The 20,982-nt window shown below is 45.0% G+C and overlaps 1 long non-coding RNA gene across 1 annotated transcript in view; it reads right to left on the bottom strand.

Annotated features, from left to right (window-relative positions):
* Window positions 1-18,735, bottom strand: part of LOC137840741 (uncharacterized) — a 36,228-nt gene extending 17,493 nt beyond the window's left edge. The window contains exon 1 of the long non-coding RNA XR_011087717.1: window positions 334-18,735. This is a non-coding gene — a long non-coding RNA (uncharacterized lncRNA). The remainder of the gene's footprint in view (window positions 1-333) is intronic.
* Between the last annotated feature and the right edge of the window lie 2,247 nt (window positions 18,736-20,982).

Raw genomic sequence — 20,982 nt, 5'->3', positions numbered from 1 at the left:
AACCAAAATTGCTGATTTTTTTATAGTTATGTTAAAACCGAAGACGAGTCGCTCGGAGGAGGCAACTTCCTGCCTCGCCTTCGCTGAGGATTGCGTAATCGCACGGCTGCCTATTCTGACAGGCTATGCAGTTAGACTGAACTGCTGTCTGTCTCTATGTCGCTGTTTAAGTGTTCAAACACTGTGGCTATATAAACTAATTTCCGTAGTTAAGCTTATGTATATAATATCTAGTGTTTTTTGTCATCTGTCTGTAACGTCGTGTTTCTTTAGATGAACAAAACAGCTTTGAAACGAGACCTTACGGAGGCAACGAAAAAAAGGTTCTCTCACCTTATGGCAGGGGGCACGAGTGATCCCGGGATGCTTCATGCACCCACCTGTAGAATAAGTGATCTCCAGTTCAAATTTACAGTGAACAACTTAGGAGCAGTCTGAGAATTACCGCTCACCTTTGCCAGTCCTCCGAGGAAGCATGCCTGTTTCCTCGGAGGACTGGCAAATGTATTATCGCGACCGAAACGATGACAACGGCCGTGAGGAACTCCTGACTTTAGGTGTGCTGGAAATGTGAATTGGTACTGATCTGTTTTCTGTCAAATGTACCTCAACGTAAGCTGACTGTTTTTTTTTTTTTTCATTTGTATTTTGTTGCCTTTGAACTCCGTGTGATGTTGCTTGTCTGGTGCCACCCCGAAACATAGCAGCTCTTCGAGCCAGCATTAAAAGTTCCAAGTGCAACCATCAATTAACAGCTAATCAATGGCCTGATTTTTCAACAAGCGTTTGATTGATGAATATATTTGAAGCCTTGTTCAACTTCCTGGACTTGTTCTGGCCCAATAAGTCAAAAGTCAAAGTCAAAGTCAGCTTTATTGTCAATTTCTTCACATGCCAAAGACACACAAAGAAACCGAAATTTCGTTCCCCGCTATCCCACGGTGACAAGACATGGCACACAATAGACAAACAAGTAAAACAACAGTGTGCTGAATAAATAACGACTAAATAACACAACAAATAAATAAGAGGAGCAAAAAGGAGCAAGTGAGCGTACAGCAGACATTCTAGAAAATAGCGCAAAAGTGCAGCACGCTACGCAGAAGGGGGTAGCGAGTTCAGGGTCCTAACAGCCTGGAGAATGAAGCTGTTGGCGAGTCTGGTGGTGCGGGAGCGCAGGCTCCAGTACCTCTTCCCAGAGGGCAGAAGGTCGAACAAAGAGTGAGCTGGGTGACTCACATCACTCACAATCGCGGTTGCCTTGCGGGTGAGATGGGAGGTGTAAATGTCCAAAAGGAGAGAGTGCATGCCGCGGGCCTTCAGTAACGCAAAACAGCATTTAGTGATTATTCGACTCACTCTCCTCTAATCAACATGGATCTATTCAACTTTTTATCGTTTCATTACTACACTCCTACTAATTATCTGTTCTTGACTTTGTGTAGAATAAATTATTTATGGCACTCAAATCTAGTATTGTTGACTTGATGCGTCTTCTATTGAATTATTTCATAATGACACTTTTAGAAGGAACAGGAACTTTTCATGTGCTGACTTTGATATAGGGTACACAATTATACTTATATGCATCAAAGACTTACTTGCATTAAGGTACCCCATTTTGCATTGCATCTTTTCTCACATTCCAGGTAGGCTGTTGAATGTATGAAAATTAAAATGTGTCAATAATAATAATGTTTATTTTAAGAAGGTAAAATGGGCCAATTCATTGTGCCTCAGTATGGACAGGAAGCACTTTCTTTGTCTTTGCACATCTATTTGTGTAGCGTGTTAACGGTCTTGTTAGGAAAAAGTCCAAAGTTCCACAAACACAATCTTTTCCAATTCATTTAGGCGACCAAAATGTTATCAATAATATAAGTCCGAGATAACACTTACTCGTAGTAGTTCAGCCGTTGGGGGCTTGGCACGCCCACTGGTGGAGGGTAAGCATAGTTCTTACCCCTTTGCAGCTCTGCTCCGTCCGGAAAGAACCTGAAAATGTCTTTGTCTTCAGTGGCTCAGGGTAGACTACCTGGCCACCAAGGGGAAGAGGATTTCAATTGGGAGTGGGGGCGCTGTCGATGGCGGATCTGGATCTTTGCAGGAATCCTTTACAGGGGCACACTAGGATAGATAATACCACGTGTCTCCTTTGCCGGCCAGCCAGACGGCATGCGATGTGCGCTCCGCCACTGCAAAGGGTCCAGTCAATCGAGGCTCTGTCCACTATCTCTTCAGGACTTTCAGCCAGACAGTTGGGGTAATTTGGATCTCGGCTATCCCATCTGGGTCCGCTGCAGTGTGCTCAGCAAACCTGGAATCATAAAACTGGACAATTGGTCTAAGATGTGTGTGTGTGTGCGCGCGCTTACCACCATCCGGATCAGCAACTGGAAGGGCCGAATTGGTCCAGGAAAACAGCGACCTTTCTGCAACTCAAAAGGGGTGTGCCCAGTTCGGGCATTAACAGACATATGCACACACATCAATGCGAGAGGGAGTGCTTGAACCCAATTCAAATTCAGTGTATCGTTCAGTTATCTATGTCTCATGTCCAATTCAATTCATGTTCAAATCATTCATCATTTTCCCAAAATGGTTCAACTGCTCAATTTCTTTTAATATTCATAATATTTAATATTCATTATGCAAATAAATCAGCCTAAAATAATTTATTAACAATTTAACCTTTTATCAAACATATTCCCTATTCCCTGTAATTACAGGGAATTGGTCTATTTATCTCCTACATTAAATGACCTAAATATTTGTTGCTTATCTTGTAGCTGTAAGATTGGTAACCATCTGCAATTTGTCTTAAAAAAAAAAGTAAGAAAAAAAAAGTTAAACCTTATCATCCCTAAATTGTTGCCACGCAACAGAGGGTTTTTCAGATTATCCTTATCGTATGATTATGTTGGAATGCAACCGGTAATAAATAACCTACCTTGTCTCATCCTACACAAGGTCGTAAAACACCCCCTGATATGTTTTGGGATTCCTATTCAGTCTACACCAGCCCCCACTCTTTCTCTTAATAAATATGTCCTTGCAGTTGGGAGGGTTTTCAGACTTCATTCCTTGAGCGAGTGAACTTTCCACCTGCAGGTGTCTAAAAGAACTTGCTTGTCTCCCGTGTGGTTCTTGCAAAATAAGTTGGAGTGAGCAAATCTCTAACAGTATCCATTCCAGGTTGTTGCCTCTCGTTCACTCCCTTCCTTTCGAGATCATTCTTCTGCTCCTTCCATCACTGTATAATGAATTCTTACATGCCCAGTTGAGGCTTCAAAAACAAGTACGTACATTTGAAAAAAGATCGAATCTCACAATTTACAAATTGATTCATTTACACTCACTCTATCCCCTTTGACACATTCACACAATGTGTTAAATTGTGTCATCAGGGATTAAAAGGGACTAACAAAGTGTGCTGGCACAGTATCATACTGATCGTAGCTGGACTAGCTGATCCATTCGTGTCCGGTCATAGGACTGAAACGGGCCTTCCCCATTGAACCATTTTGTCCTATATGGTGCCCCTGATCAATCATCAAATCCTAGGTATTCTAATCTATACTATACTTTCAGGTGATAGGAATTTTATCCTCTATCGTGATCACAACACCCCAACTCCAAACTATCTAGGCCAATCATATTGCGCACGCACACACCTACACATTCACAGACACACTGTTAGGGTTTTCCAGGTTATCTTTATCGTAGGATTATGTTGGAATGTAGACTATAATGATTAACCAATCTTGTCTTGCTCTCACAACGCAGTAAAATAAAGTGGTTACTTCCTCTGCTTGATTGACCAGCTGCAGAGGAAGCAATCAAAGTTGTTCTGTTTCCCACAACATCGTAAAACACCCACTGCTCTGATCTTACCAGAGGCCGGGGATTCACCAAACCTGTCCACTCTCACCCCCACTCTGTTTCTCTTAATAAATATCCTCTTGCAGGAAGGAGAGTTCAGACCTCCATTCGATCATCGCTGCACACACAGCGACGAATGGACTCTCCACCTACAGGTGCCAAAAAGGACTTGCTTGTCTCCCATGTGGTTCTTGCAAAATAAGTTGGAGTGAGCAAATCTCTAACATTTTGGTGCCGAAACCCGGGATCTCTCATACCCACCATCTGGCTGACGGAGGACGACACGCTGTACACCGTCGACGGGCCAGCGTCCATTAGCCGGACCTGGTAAAGAAAGACCTGGGAAGGAAATTCTTCGCTGGGCCAGCATCTTAGGTCTGCCTTCGTCTGACAGAGGTGGATTGACGGGACCCGGCAGTGCAACGAACCAGGGGACAAGTAAGTTAAAGGCCTGAAGTTGTGTTGTGTTGTTAAACGCGTAACACGTAGAGGTGCACGAGAGCCAGCTTGGGTTCAAGTCCCAGTGGAAGAAACAGGCTAAGAAAGGCAGAGCTTCTTTTTCGTTCATCGAAGAAGTGTGTAGACTCTTCTTTGTCAGTTTTTCCGAGCTGAGGGATCTGGCTTGGGTTAGAGTCCCAGTGGAAGGAACGTGCTAAGAAACACGGAGCTTCTTTTTTGTTAATCAAAGAAGGGCGTAGATTTTTCTGTGTATGTTTTTCCAAGCCAAAGAATAGCTTGGGTTCAAGTCCCAGTGGAAGAAACGGGCTAAGAAAAACAGAGCTTCTTTTTCTTAATTGAAGAAGGGCGTAGATTTTTTCTTTTGTCCGTTTTTCCAAAGCTGTTTGGGAGGGTTTTACACCCATCCCTGGATAGGCCTGAAAAAAAAAAGCGCTGGAGTTTGTGTGATTGAGTGTGTGACTGGTAGGATAAATTGACTAAATAGCAGTTCTAGCGTTGATCCACGGCAATAATACAGGCTAGTAATTTGTTGAAAGGTCAATTTAAACCTGCATTGAGGATCCTCAAAGAAAAAAAATTTGGAAAAAAAAATGTAAAACCTTAAACTACTAAAATTAAGATGGAAAATAAGAACGGTAAATCTCTTGGTCTGCTCTTCTTTGAGATGAGAAGTTCATGGCAAGTAGATTTCTTAATTGTATGCAATACATGCTGAAGTGGAAGAAAATGTATGGAGTACAAGGAAATTTGAAATGTGGAAGAAGTGGTAGAAGTGCTAGAGTGTGGTTGAAATCTTCACAAAGAGATGAGAACGAATTCAAGAGACAAAAGCTAGAAAGATGAAAACTGATGCGGTCACAAGTGTTTGTCAGACCAGGAGACAACAAGGCCCCTGTGAGCTGGTGCAAGGCCGCAGCTCAAGCCGCGGCTCAAGCAAGGGGCAAGAGGAGTTTCCGGTCCTATGCAAATCATGTATCAAAATTTAAAAGATCTGAAACCTCTCCCATATGACAGCAAAACATGTCATTGTCAGGTTATCAAAAATCTTTTTAGATTGTTAGAGCTCCTGCCCATACAAAAAGTATGGCAATGCTGTTTGTATGCCCAATTACAAATGACTAGAGATCAATGTGTGTGTACACTAAAGTTAAAATATGCAAATCAAGTAGTAAAGAAATACAACTTGCTTCTAGAAGATAAATAAATAAAATTAGAATGTGCTGTCCTCGTGTGCATGGGAGGGACCAGCTCATGATCGACCACAGGAAATGGCCAGCCTGTGACGAATCATTGGTGCTGGGAACTACCTTTTGCGTGCGAGAGCTGTGCATGTGTGTGCGTATATGTTAAAATGATGAACATTGGCTAAAGTTTTAGTATAAAGAAATTTGCTAGACTGTGGTCTATCCAATTTGCACCGCAGAACAGAAATGATTTTGAAAGATAAAAATGAGAGGAAAAGAGAGAAATCTGTTTGCGAACAAAAACTGATCCACACTAGTGCATGTTAAGTGTCAAGCCCTCATGAGAAATTCGAGAAAATAAATAAATAAATAAATAAATAAATAAATAAATAAATAAATAAATAAATAGATAAATAAATAAATAAATAAAAAACGACAGAACATGCTTTCAGGAATTGGAAGAAGCAAAATTGTGAATTTAAGACATTGTAATGCTACATTTAATAGGAATAATTGATTGGTTGTGTTATAAGATTATACAGCCTTCTATATGCGAGCTAAATCTGAGCAAATGAGTTCTTTGAATTTAGAAACAAAGAAAGATTCTGAATAATTTGCCAACAGTTTTTTTGTGTTGAGTTTTTTTTTGGATTGGTGGATTGTTCTATCAGGAACGTTGAGTTGAAAATGGTATATGTATGTTGTGTGGTGAGCTTCGATGAATTGGGACCAATGTGATGGAAAGACTCCTTTTTGGAGACTATGTGTGAGATGCAAATGAACATTGATGAATGATAGCCTGAATGAAAAGAAAATACAGGTTGAATGGTTGAAGTTGTTGGAGACTACTATGGAAAATTAGTAGAGCGACTTTGAAGAAAGTGTGATTTTGAGTAAGTTGAATGCTAAGAGGAAGAAAAAAAAGGTGCTTTTGGATTGACAATTAACTAGAGAAAAAACTGGAGAACCAGTAACACATGCAGAAGATGTGTGAACTGGGAAATTGAGAAGCGTTTTGGATAGAAAGTCAAATTAAATGATGACAGAATCATATGTAGGAAAGAACACATTCTCCCAAAAAGTTTGTCAAGGGGTGAGGCATGGGCGTTGCCAAGCCTCAGAAGGAGGGGGGAGTAGGACAGATAGTGAAAGATAGTAAAAATACAACACTTTATGACATATGGATTCTCTAATACATGTGGCGTCATACCATTAAGTTAAAATGTTCTCAAGCTTTTCAAAGTTTTGCTGTAAACAATTGGAAGATTATTGAAAAATGACTAAAGAAGCTATGAGGAAGTGGTGTATGTGTTTGGAAGGGCATGCGCTTATGCGCTTCCCTGGCTAATCAACATTTGTTTGACTGATCAAAGGAACCATTTGCTACAGGATTTAACATCCATTCCCCCAGCCCAAATCCAACCAAGACTAGAGAGTCTCCTTTAAAACAGGAGGCAATAAATGGGATAGCCCCTGTCATAAATGGTCTTTGGTTCGGAGGAATCATTAGGAAGAGCTGAAACTCTTCCTGCAAACACTACTATCTGCCCATTTCAAAAAGGGCAATAAAACTGACTACAAGAGTTGCAAAAAGCAGATGAAGAACAGACCTTGGCAGATTATCTAATCAGGACGCTCAAACTGAAAGATGTGTCCAATGCAAATTTACTGCCGCCTGATCTCTCCCCCTCACAGGTGGACAACCCTATCAATCCGGGAGACTGGGTCTATATCAAGGTCATCAAAAGAAAGAACTGGGCCAGCCCACGGTGGGAGGGACCGTTTCAAGTTTTGCTTGCTACTCCCACGGCGGTAAAGATTTCTCAACGGCCCAGCTGGATTCACCTCAGCCACTGCAAGTTGCAGAGAGTACTGGACCCCTAATTCGGAGTGGTGGGGAAGGCTAACTACAAAGGAGCCCCATCGTTTAGGGTGAGGCGTCTCAATGTTGGTGAAGAATTCATCGATCCCCACTCCGCTAGGCGAGGGGATGTCCCGGTGTCTCTGCCATCCTAGTAGCAACGGGGCTCCATATGCCAGATGGATCCTCTGCTGCGTTGTGGTTGGAGCGTGCTATGGTCTATTGACTCATCTGAACAGACCAATTGACAATGTTGCCCGTGGTAAACGATGGTCACATGATGGGAACTTTGAGGACTGGTCATGGGACCCCAGAAACCCATACGAAACCAACACTTGGTACCGGTATGTCAGGTTCACTGTGAGAGCTCACACACAAGAGGGGTGCTATGTGTGTTCGAAACTCCCTCCTTCCTCCACGCAAGTTCGCTTGGAGGCCAGAGCAATGAATGTCACTGAAGCAAAATGTATGGCATCCATGGGAGGAGTTGGATATCAGCACCGTGCCGTCGGAGTCAAGGATGCCGACCCTTACCGCCCTGGACTTGCTGACGGTGCCTGTGATCAGCTATTCTGGACAAATCTCAATGTGACTGTTAAAGGACGAACAATACCACAAGTGGCCTACACAGAGAGACCAGCTGGAGTGAATTACACGTTACATCCAAGGTAACAAGACCCACGTCTGCATTAACGACGACTGCTCTCCAGGAGGAAACTGGATGGGAGCTTTGGACATCACCGATGAGTGTCAAGATAAGAGAGCCATTTCAGGTGGTGAGAGCTCTCCAACCAACATGGCTACACCATCGAACGGAACATACTTCATACAGAATGGCTGGTGGCTTTGTGGTCACAAGGTTTATCCAATGCTGCCCGCCAACTGGACAGGAGTGTGTGCACCAGTGTGTGTGACAGACCACACCTACAGGATACGACATCATCAGCTGACAGAAGCACACAACTCTTCTGGACGTCGACGCAGGGCAGTTGCAACCTTTGACCCTCATGACCCTGTCTGGGGTGCGAACGTTCCAGATGACCATAAAGTATGGTCCGTCGGAGACAAAGTTGTTCTTGCGCTCTTTCCTCAGATTGGGGTTGGTAAACTATCGCTCTTCATCGAGACACTGAACTATCGTTTTCAATCCTTTGTGAATCTCTCACTGCAAGTCAACGATGGACAAAATAGAGAGATTCAGGCTATTAGACTTATGGTCTTGCAAAACAAGATGGTTCTGGACTTGTTGACGGCAAGTCAGCACAAGGTGGTGTTGTGCTTGTTTACGACCTGCGTTTTCCCATGTTTGAAGTCTGCTGTGACGAAGTTTGTGTCCTCTACTGTAGCCCAAGTGCATATCCAACTTCTTCGAGATGACGGATGTGATGACGATAATGAAGCGTGGATTGCGTAGATGCTGTTCTGTTGAGCATGTTTTACAGAAACTTGATGATTTGACCATCGAAAATGCTTCGCAAGTGATGGATACAATGATGTGCTGTTTCTGTATTTTTCTTTTTATTTGTTTTTTATTGTTAGCATTCTGGTCGCCTAAGGCAAAGGGAAAGTGTAAGAATTTTCCTGCTAATAACATCTGGCCGGCAGGTTTTTCGCTTACACAATAAGTTTGATCTGGGGTATTAAGGTAATGCCTCATCTTCACTGGAAAGTGTTGCTATCATTGTTTGTTGTTTTTTTTATTTTTACTATTCTTCTTTCTTCATTATACATGTATATATGTTTTTTTACTTGTCTTTGTTGTTTGGGGTGGCATAATCATATGATAAAACAGGAGGGAGATGTTAGGGTTTTTCAGATTATCCTTATCGTATGATTATGTTGGAATGCAACCGGTAATAAATAACCTACCTTGTCTCATCCTACACAAGGTCGTAAAACACCCCCTGATATGTTTTGGGCTTCCTATTCAGTCTACACCAGCCCCCACTCTTTCTCTTAATAAATATGTCCTTGCAGTTGGGAGGGTTTTCAGACTTCATTCCTTGAGCGAGTGAACTCTCCACCTGCAGGTGTCTAAAAGAACTTGCTTGTCTCCCGAGTGGTTCTTGCAAAATAAGTTGGAGTGAGCAAATCTCTAACAGTATCCATTCCAGGTTGTTGCCTCTCGTTTACTCCCTTCCTTTCGAGATCATTCTTCTGCTCCTTCCATCACTGTATAATGAATTCTTACATGCCCAGTTGAGGCTTCAAAAACAAGTACGTACATTTGAAAAAACATCGAATCTCACAATTTACAAATTGATTCTACATACTCATTTACACTCACTCTATCCCCTTTGACACATTCACACAATGTGTTAAATTGTGTCATCAGGGATCAAAAGGGACTAACAAAGTGTGCTGGCACAGTATCATACTGATCGTAGCTGGACTAGCTGATCCATTCGTGTCCGGTCATAGGACTGAAACAGGCCTTCCCCATTGAACCATTTTGTCCTCAATCGTGCCCCTGATCAATCATCAAATCCTAGGTATTCTAATCTATACTATACTTTCAGGTGATAGGAATTTTATCCTCTATCGTGATCACAACACCCCAACTCCAAACTATCTTGGCCAATCATATTGCGCACGCACACACCTACACATTCACAGACACACTGTTAGGGTTTTCCAGGTTATCTTTATCGTAGGATTATGTTGGAATGTAGACTATAATGATTAACCAATCTTGTCTTGCTCTCACAACGCAGTAAAATAAAGTGGTTGCTTCCTCTGCTTGATTGACCAGCTGCAGAGGAAGCAATCAAAGTTGTTCTGTTTCCCACAACATCGTAAAACACCCCCTGCTCTGATCTTACCAGAGGCCGGGGGTTCACCAAACCTGTCCACTCTCACCCCCACTCTGTTTCTCTTAATAAATATCCTCTTGCAGGAAGGAGAGTTCAGACCTCCATTCGATCATCGCTGCACACACAGCGACGAATGGACTATCCACCTGCAGGTGCCAAAAAGGACTTGCTTGTCTCCCGTGTGGTTCTTGCAAAATAAGTTGGAGTGAGCAAATCTCTAACACACACGGGCGCCCATTCATTCATCCTTACAGCTCAACTCTCATCCCACAAGCAAATTTAGTATGTAAGTGAGCAAGCAAACATTGAATCCTAAAAATAATTCTACCCATTTGGACAGTCTCTCCAATTAAATCTTTCATAAACACATCAATCCAAGTTTCAATAATATTATCAACAAATATTTCTACTCGAGAGGCTAAGTATGGGTCTGTGTTATGGCATGTCTGAGCATGCAGCATCAGATGGCTCCAAAAAAAAATTATCCTAATCAATTATTCTCATCAAAAAGCTAGGAAAGACGAGTCGGACTAATTCCTCTGGCTCTTTGTCTGATGTTTTACTTTGTCATTTTGTTAACTGTCGCTTTTTATGCATAATCAATTTAAAGGTCAAAAGTTCTTATAGCCCTTTAAACTCTCCTTTTAATGGACACAACTCCCCTCCGTGAGTCGTCACCTTACCGTGGTGGAGGGGTTTGCGTGTCCCAATGATCCTAGGAGCCATGTTGTCTGGGGCTTCATGCCCCTGGTAGGGTCACACATGGCAAAAGGGTCCTAGGTGAGGGGCCGGACAAAGCACGGCTCAAAAAGCCCGTTATGAAGAAAAATATGTATGGACTCAGTTTTCCCTCTCCCAGACGCGGGTCACCGGGGCCCCCCTCTGGAGCCAGGCCTGGAGGTGGGGCTCGAAGGCGAGCGTCTGGTGGTCGGGCTTTCGCCCATGGGGCCCGGCCGGGCACAGCCCGAAAAAGAAACGTGGGTACCCCTTTCCATGGGCTCACCACCTGTGGGAGGGGCCAAAGGGGTCGGGTGCATTGTGAGCTGGGTGGCGCCCAAAGGCAGGGACCTTGGCGGTCCGATCCCCGGCTGCAGAAGCTGGGTCTTGGGACATGGAATGTCACCTCTCTGGCTGGAAAGGAGCCCGAACTAGTGTGTGAGGCAGAAAAGTTCAGACTAGATATAGTCGGACTTGACTCCACACACAGTTTGGGTTCCGGTACTAGCCCTCTCGAGAGGGGCTCGACTCTCTTCCACTCTGGAGTTGCCCACGGTGAGAGGCGTCGAGCAGGTGTGGGTATACTTATTGCCCCCCGGCTGGGCGCCTGCACATTGGGGTTCACCCCGGTGAACGAGAGGGTAGCCTCCCTCCGCCTTTGGGTGGGGGGACGGATCCTGACTGTTGTTTGTGTCTATGCACCAAACGGCAGCTCAGAGTACCCACCCTTCTTGGGGTCCCTGGAGGAAGTGCTGGAGAGCGCTCCTTCTGGGGACTCCATTGTTCTACTGGGTGACTTCAATGCTCACGTGGGCAATGACAGTGAGACCTGGAAGGGCGTGATTGGGAAGGACCCGAGCGGTGTTCTATTATTGGACTTCTGTGCTCGACACGGAATTTCTATAATGAACACCATGTTTAAGCATAAGGGGGTCCATGTGTGCACTTCGCACCAGGACACCCTAGGCCGCAGTTCGATGATCGACTTTGTAGTCGTGTCATCGGATTTGCGGCCGCATGGTTTGGACACTAGGGCGAAGAGATGGGTGGAGCTGTCAACTGCTCACCACCTGGTGGTGGGTTGACTCTGATGGTGGGGGGAAATGCCGGTCCGACCTACCAGACCAAAATGCTCTGTGAGGGTCTGCTGGGAACGTCTAGCAGAATCCCTTGTCAGGAAGTGCTTGAACTCCCACCTCCGGCAGAGCTTTTCCCACGTCCCGGGGGAGGCGGGGGACATTGAGTCTGAGTGGACCATGTTCCGCGCCTCCATTGTTGAGGCAGCCGACCGGAGCTGTGGCCGTAAGGTCGTTGGTGCCTGTCGTGGCGGCAATCCCCGAACCCGCTGGTGGACACCGGCGGTAAGGGATGCCGTCAAGCTGAAGAAGGAGTCCTATCGGGCCGTTTTGGCCTGCGGGACTCTGGAGGCAGCTGACAGGTACCGGATGGCCAAGCGGAACGCGGCTTCGGTGGTTGCTGAGGCAAAAACCCGGGCGTGGGAGGAGTTTGGTGAGGCCATAGAGAATGACTTTCGGACGGCTTCGAGGAAATTCTGGTCCACCATCCGGCGTCTCGGGAGGGGGAAGCAGTGCAACGTCAACACTGTTTACAGTGGGGATGGCGTGCTGCTGACCTCGACTCGGGACGTCGTGAGTCTGTGGGGAGAATACTTCGAAGACCTCCTCAATTCCACCTACACACCTCCATTGAGGAAGCAGGGCCTGGAGACTCTGAGGCGGACTCTCCAATCTCTGGGGTCAAAGTCACTGAGGTAGTTAAAAACACTCCTCGGTGGCAAGGCCCCGGGGATGGATGAGATCCGCCCGGAGTTCTTAAAGGCTCTGGATGTTGTGGGGCTGTCATGGCTGACACGCCTCTACAACATTGCGTGGACATTGGGGACAGTGCCTCTGGATTGGCAGACTGGGGTGGTGGTTCCCCTCTTTAAGAAGGGGGACCGGAGGGTGTGTTCCAATTACAGGGGAATCACACTCCTCAGCCTCTCTGGTAAGGTCTATTCAGGGGTGCTGGAGAGGAGAAACCGTCGGGAGGTCGAACCTCGGATTCAGGAGGAGCAGTGTGGATTTCGTCCTGGCCGTGGAACAGTGGACCAGCTCTACACCCTCAGCAGGATCCTCGAGGGTGCATAGGAGTTCGGCAAACCAGTCCACATGTGTTTTGTGGACTTGGAGAAGGCATTCGACCGTGTCCCTTGGGAGGTTCTGTGGAGGGTGCTTCGGGTGTACAGGGTGCCGAACCAATTGATAAGGGCTGAGTTTGGTCCGCATTTCCGGCAGTAAGTCGGATTCGTTCCCAGTGAGGGTTGGACTCCGCCAAGGCTGCCCTTTGTCACCGATTCTGTTCATAATTTTTATGGACAGAATTTCTAGGCGCAGCCGAGGCGTTGAGGGGGTCCGGTTTGGGGACCTCAGCATCGCGTCTCTGGTTTTTGCAGACAACGTGGTGCTGTTGGCTTCTTCAGGCCGTGATCTCCAGCTCTCACTGGAGCGGTTCGCAGCCGAGTGTGAAGCGGTTGGGATGAGGGTCAGCACCTCCAAATCCGAATCCATGGTCCTCGGTCGTAAATGGGGGTAATGCCCTCTCCGGATCCAGGATGAGATCCTGCTCCAAGTGGAGGAGTTCAAGTATCTTGGAGTCTTGTTCACGAGTGAGGGGAGGATGGAGCGCGAGATCGACAGGCGGATCGGTGCAGCGTCGGCAGTAATGCGGACCCTGTACCGGTCCGTCGTGGTGAAGAGAGAGCTGAGCCAAAAGGCAAAGCTCTCAATTTACCGGTCGATTTACACTCCTACCCTCACCTATGGTTACGAGCTATGGGTCGTGACCGAAAGAACAAGATCCCGGATACAAGCGGCCGAAATGAGTTTTCTCCGCAGGCTGTCCGGGCTCTCCCTTAGAGATAGGGTGAGAAGCTCGGTCATCCCGGAGAGACTCGGAATAGAGTCGCTACTCCTCCACGTTGAGAGGAGCCAGTTGAGGTGGCTCGGGCATCTCATCAGGATGCCTCCTGGACGCCTCCCAGGGGAGGTGTTCCGGGCATGTCCCACCGGTAGGAGAACCGGGACGCGCTGGAGAGACTATGTATCTCAGCTGGCCTGGGAACGCCTTGGGATCCCCCGGGGTGAGCTGGATGAAGTGGCTGGGGAAAGGGAAGTCTGGGAGTCCCTCCTAAAGCTGCTGCCCCCGCGACCCGACCCCGGATAAGCGGATGAAGATGGATGGATGGATGAACTCTGCGACAACATAATTTCCACTGAGGTGTAATTAACTAATAACTATTGTATTGATTAGGTACATTGAGCAACCTTTTGACTGAATTAAATTTGGTCCAAATGTCTTATTCCCAATTTAAAAATTTTACTTGGCTAAATTTCAACTCCATTTAAGCTTGACGAGCCAAAATATCTGATCCCACTGCTAATTCCCAAGTAACTTTTGTTTATCAGTTCCAAATTCCCTTAGTGACGTTGATCTCTTTTGCATACTGTAAGTCCTGCAAATTGATTCTGTTTTCAAACTACATTTTAGCTGATGGTTTTCAATTCAGTTAACTCATTGAGTGTCTGTGTTCCAAATGTAGTCTTAATTTGTTCTTTTCAACTCTTGACTGCCTAATATTTCCAGATATCATATGCAATATGACAGATAGATCAACTGGATTTGTGCTGCAATTCACGAGCAGGCCCCCCCCCTGCTCCAACTCAGCTCATTGTCTAGCTCCAAAAAATTCCTTGAACTCCCAGCCGGAGCTGTAGCTCTTATCTGATTCCTCCCTTCCTCTCATAAATTATTGTTGCAAAAGCCTATCTAACCTTCAGGTTTATTATTATTATTGCCCAGGGCGATAATTAGAGAAGGTTTATGTCCAACAGGGGTGGTGGGCGATTAATAGAGAACACTTTTTGTCTGATCGCCAAGGGGAACTGAAATGGGGGATATGTATATTTTCCTTATATAGTATGCAATACTTGCATCTCACTGGTGTTCGTAACACTAGGAACAGCGGCTGTTTTGATCTACCTCTAACTGCGGGGTGCGTCAATTGACTGTCCATCATGCGACACGTTACCGTCGCACATCACATGTTGCCCACGTCATGTTATCGCGATCGTCTTGTTCGAGCGCACGCCCCAATAATGTAATTGTGTGAGGATATTGTAGAGGAGTGACGAATGTAATTGTATCATAGTTTATGGAGAAAAATTTAAAATGGACATTCGACGTGCTGTCAAATCAGTCATATTTAAACTTGCGCAATGACGTCGGCATGCGGTCGCGGAGGAAAACGTACGTTTTGGGGGGAATTTGTAGCAGCATGGGAGATAAAGAAAGGTATCAATGTTTTTTATTTATGTCATCGCGAACACACACTAATTTGAATAAATACGGTGTGTGTGTATATATATATATATATATATATATATATATATATATATATATATATATATATATATATATATGACTGTCTCAGAAAATTAGAATATTGTGAGATAGATTCCACCTCCGGCCCTCCCTGTGCGGAGTTTGCATGTTCTCCCCGAGCCCGCGTGGGTTTTCTCCGGGCACTCCGGTTTCCTCCCACATCCCAAAAACATGCTTGGTAGGGGGATTGATCACTCCAAATTGTCCCTAGGTGTGAGTGCGAGTGCGAATGGTTGTTTGTCTCTGTGTGCCCTGCGATTGGCTGGCAACCGGTTCAGGGTGTCCCCCGCCTACTGCCCGATGACGGCTGGGATAGGCTCCAGCACGCCCGCGACCCCCGTGGGGACTAAGCGGTTCAGAAAATGGATGGATGGATGGATGAGATAAAGTTCTTTATTTTCTGCAATGCAATTAAAAAAACAAAAATGTCATACATTCTGGATTCATTACAGATCAACTGAAATATTGCAAGCCTTTTATTATTTTAATATTGCTGATTATGGCATACAGCTTAAGAAAACTCAAATATCCTATCACAAAATATTAGAATATCATGAAAAAGTAAACTAGTAGGGTATTCAACTAATCACTTGAATCGTCTAATTAACTCGAAACACCTGCAAGGGTTTCCTGAGCCTTGAAAAACACAGCTTGGTTCAGTAAACTAAATCACAAGTATGGGGAAGACTGCAGATCTGACTGCTGTCCAAAGGACCATCATTGACACCCTCCATCGGGAGGGTAAGACACAAGAAATTTCTCAAAGAGCAAGCTGTTCACAGAGTGCAGTTTCAAAGCACATCCACAAAAAGTCTGTTGGAAGGGAGAAATGTGGCAGGAAGCGCTGCACAACCAAGAGAGATGACCGCATCCTTAACAACATTGTGAAGAAGAGTCGCTTCCAGAATTTAGGGCAGCTTCAAAGACAGCGGACTGAAGCTGGAGTCCAGGTATCAAAAGCCAATGTTCACAGACGTGTCCGGGAAATGGCCTACAGTAGCCGTATTCCCATGGTTAAGCCACTTCTGAAGCGTCTGACTTGGGCTATGGAAAAGAAGCACTGGACACTTGTAGAGTGGTCCAAAGTCTTCTTTTCAGACGAAAGCAAGTTTTGTATTTCATTTGGAAGTCAAGGCGCCAGAGTCTGGAGAAAGGCTGGAGAGGAGCAAAGTCCAAGTTGCTTGAAATCCAGTGTGAAGTTCCCACAGTCAGCGATGGTTTGGGGAGCCATGTCAGCTGCTGGTGTTGGTCCACTGTGTTTCATCAAGTCCAGAGTAAATGCAGCTGTGTACCAAGAGATTAGGGAGCACTACATGCTTCTGTCTGCTGAAAAGCTCTATGGAGATGATGATTTCGTTTTCCAGCATGATCTGGCACCTGCCCGCAGTGCCAAAACCACCAGTAAATGGTGAACTGACCATGGCATTACTGTCCTCGATTGGCCTGCCAATTCCCCTGACCTGAACCCCATAGAGAATGTGGGGTATTGTGAAGAAGAAGCTGAAAGACACCAGACCCAACAATGCAAATGAGCTAAAGGCCGCTATTGAAGCATCCTAGTGTCAAGTGGCATGGTGGTACAAGATGGTGTAAAATTGGGTCTCGAATTTGGTCCAGGCACATTGGCTATCCCAAAACATGTAATAGTTCCAAAATTTCACCAAGAGATGGTGTTAAAGGTTGACATAGGGGTGACCTGATGGAAACGAACAAATCTAATAAATTAAATTGTTAGCAATTGGGAGGAGACGACCTGTTCAAACACGTAGCAACGCACAATTTTGGAATATGAGTTTGCTATGCCATAATTTTAAAATGTAACAGCTTGAGCAATATCAATATATGTTTAAGTTAGAAGAACCCATTATTATGGTTAAGTATGATTATGTGTTAAGATTGATCTTTACTTGACAAGATATGTTATTAATGTTGCAATGTTTTGTCCAACCTGTATTTAACATTGGTGTTCCATCCATACCCGAATGTATTAAGTTGAGAGGAGACATCAAGGGCTAATAGTGAAAGAACGAGCAAAACAGGAAACAGTTGCATCCGGTGGCGGAGTACAGTCATGCACAGTGGTTGCTGCTTTAAGCAAGGTTGCCGAGACAACAAGTGGTTTCCGGCTGACCTGGTGCAGGGATTCTTACCTTTCACCTACATATTCCGTTGAGGTAATGCCAGAAGCCTATAAATATGTTGTCCTGACACAGAGCGAGGCGGTTCTTCCAAGTCAGGGCGATGACCGTGACGCTGCCCAGTGTAAAGAACGCCGTTTAGACGAGGATGGATTTTTCATTCTTTTTGAGATTAAACCAAAATCTACTAAGATGAATTTCCAGAGTCTTCGAATTGGACTTTGTCAAATTTTAAGCTGCGAGGAAGGCAGAGGAGACAGCCGCTTCGGGCAGAAAGGGGAAGACGCCAATGTTACGGCATTGGCTAAGCTCCTCATGGCCAGACCTTTCCTCTTTTTTAAACAGAATTCGGATTTTGGAACAAAGGAGAGCCGATCACTCGACTTGTTCAACCAAATAGGATTTTAGACCTTTAGTCTCCTCTTTTGTTCTGAGTGGGTGAGTGTTGTTTTTTTCGATTTGTAATTCTCTTCTTAATCCTTAATTTGGTTATCGATTATTTCGTATTAACTAAGTTGAGCATGGTTTTATATGCAGCATTTAGAATTTTAAAATTTCTTTATTTCCCTATCATCGTCATTCTTTAAATCCGTTCAATTTTTTTTAGAGTGAAGACAGCTTTAATCCTTAACATCAGGAATTGTCAGATCTGTTTCGAAGTAGTTATCTTGAGCTCAGCTAGGGCGAGTGCGCTCTAGTAAATCAACGAATCCCTGAGGTCTTAACAAAGACATCTAAAAATATCTGTAACATTACAAAAGCCTCTAATCACCGAAGGGAGCCATCATTATGGCACAATTATTCTGACGATGTGTCTCAAATTTAAGTTACTCAGCACGAGCGTCGTTTAACTTCAGTGGGATTGGCGTCATAAAGAGATTATATTGATTCTTTTAGAATTAATTTAACTCAGGTGGTCAGAGACGGACGAGTCCCTTCACCCCGGCTTATCGAACCCTTTAATGGGAAGCCGGTCACTTTAATAAAAAGTGCAGTTTTGACACTGGGCATCCATAACACCTCAGCAATGCCATGGGCTGATTGCCTCCATGCCACACCGCATTGATGCAGTAATCTGTGCAAAAAGAATCCCAACCAAGTACTGAGTGCATTAATGAACATTTTCAAATGTTTGATTTTGTTTTGCTGTTATAAATCTTTTTTTTTACTTGGTCTGAGGATATATTCTAATATTTCGAGATAGGATATTTGAGTTTTCTTAAGTTGTATGCCATAATCTGCAATATTAAAATAATAAAAGGCTTGCAATATTTCAGTTGATTTGTAATGAATCCAGAATGTGTGACATTTTTGTTTTTTTAATTGCATTACAGAAAATAAAGAACTTTATCACAATATTCAAATTTTCAAAGTCAAAGTCAAAGTCAGCTTTATTGTCAATTTCTCCACATGCCAAAGACACACAAAGAAACCGAAATTTCGTTCCCCCCTATCCCACGGTGGCAAGACATGGCCCACAATAGACAATCAAGTAAAACAAGTAAACAACAGCGTGCTGAATAAGCGATGAATAAATAACACACCAAATAAATAAATAAGAGGAGCAAAAAGGAGCAAGTGAGCGTACAGCAGACATTCTAGAAAAATAGCGCAACAGTGCCGCACGCTACACAGAAGGGGGTAGCGAGTTCAGGGTCCTAACAGCCTGGAGAAAGAAGCTGTTGGCGAGTCTGGTGGTGCGGGAGCGCAGGCTCCTGTACCTCTTCCCAGAGGGCAGAAGGTCAAACAAAGAGTGAGCCGGGTGACTCACATCACTCGCAATCGAGGTTGCCTTGCGGGCGAGATGGGAGGTGTAAATGTCCTTCAGGGAGGGGAGCGAAGCACCAATAATCTTACCAACCGTATTCACTATGCGCTGCAGGGCCTTCAAGTTCTGTTCAGTGCAGTTACCACCCCAGACAGCGATGCAACTGGTGAGGACACTCTCAATGGTGCCACGGTAGAATGTAGACAGGACTGCCTGAGGAGCACATGCACGCCTGAGCTTCCGCAGGAAGTACAGGCGGCGCTGAGCTTTTTTTGCCAGTGACGCGGTGTTTGCGGACCAGGAGAGGTCCTCACTGATGTGCACCCCCAGGAACGTAGGTGCAGCTCACCCTCTCCACCATAGCACCGTCGATGATCAGCGGCAGGTGTTTTGTGTGACCCTTCCGGAAGTCAACAACGATTTCCTTGGTCTCTGAGACAGTCCTGTATATCGTGGGCGTTTGTTAGGCCCACAGTTACACATAGGATTGCAATGATTAGTCCAAGCATGCTTCTTTTACACCTGTTGGCAAGCAGTTAAACGTTCATCTCTCTGGGCGGCGGTTTCAATAGTCAATGTCGTGTATGAATTCTTTGCCCGTCATCATTCATTCTCCCATCATCCTGTCTTAGTCTCACTCGCGATCACACACGGCCCCCGGAGCGGGCACACCCCACCCCGAGCGCAGCTACAGCCCCGCCCCGCCCGAACGACAGAGGGCCCGGCCGGCATTGCAACATTGATACGTCACAGGATGGCCACTCATGTAGCGATCATGCTGCCGGCCTCCACCCGCGCGCACACAGCAGAGACCAGGTCCCGCTCCGCGGCCACACGCTCCGGGAGGAGCACATGCACACTCATCAGTCTCCCCCCCTGCTCAAACCGTAGACCAACTTCCCTTCACTGGAGCCATGCTGTTCCACCTAGTGCCAATCACTCATTCAAATAAACACACACATGGGGATCCCCAACTTCTTCACATGCGCGCACAAACACACAGAAGGACGACAACATACTGACATTAAAATTTTACAGACATCACATACAAACACATAAGAACAGCAGTCAATTCTTCCAATCTGATAACCAAGTTAGCATCATTTTTTTGTAACAATGCCACACATCAGTTTTGTGATCATCAGTAGGGAAGTGTCCAGATCTTTGAAAGTTCTTTATCCAATCAGCTATCTCTTTTCGTTTTTAAATTTTGGCGGGAAATTTTCCACTTGAATTTCAACAGCAGCACTCAGTTGAGCTCGCACACTCTTATCTGCCAATGGAAGTGCTTTCAAATCAAACCAATCGTTTCCCGTGATCAAATTCAACTTCCATGTTCATAATTAATCCCAATTAGCACTATTAATAATATATAACAATAATAACGACAACAGTAACAATTATGTATACACTTCAACAATATTACAACTAGACAGCCAAGGGCCAACGCCCTAAATATGTCTACTCTGCTTTATAGCAACAGAGCCAACGCCCTACCACCGTCACTCCACAATACAGACAAGACGATACACAAGCACAACAGCACAAAAAATGCCCACAAATGACAAGACGATACACAAACACAACAGCACAAAAATACTCACAAATGACACAACATGAAAGTAAAGTTATAACACTATACAAAACTAAACCCCGGATTCCACCTCGGAAGTTACAACGTAAAACAAAACTAAACCCCAGATTCCACCTCGGAAGT

Source organism: Syngnathus scovelli, chromosome 11 (assembly GCF_024217435.2).
Source record: "Syngnathus scovelli strain Florida chromosome 11, RoL_Ssco_1.2, whole genome shotgun sequence".
NCBI lineage: Eukaryota > Metazoa > Chordata > Actinopteri > Syngnathiformes > Syngnathidae > Syngnathus > Syngnathus scovelli.
This window is presented reverse-complemented; position numbering and strand designations above follow the sequence as displayed.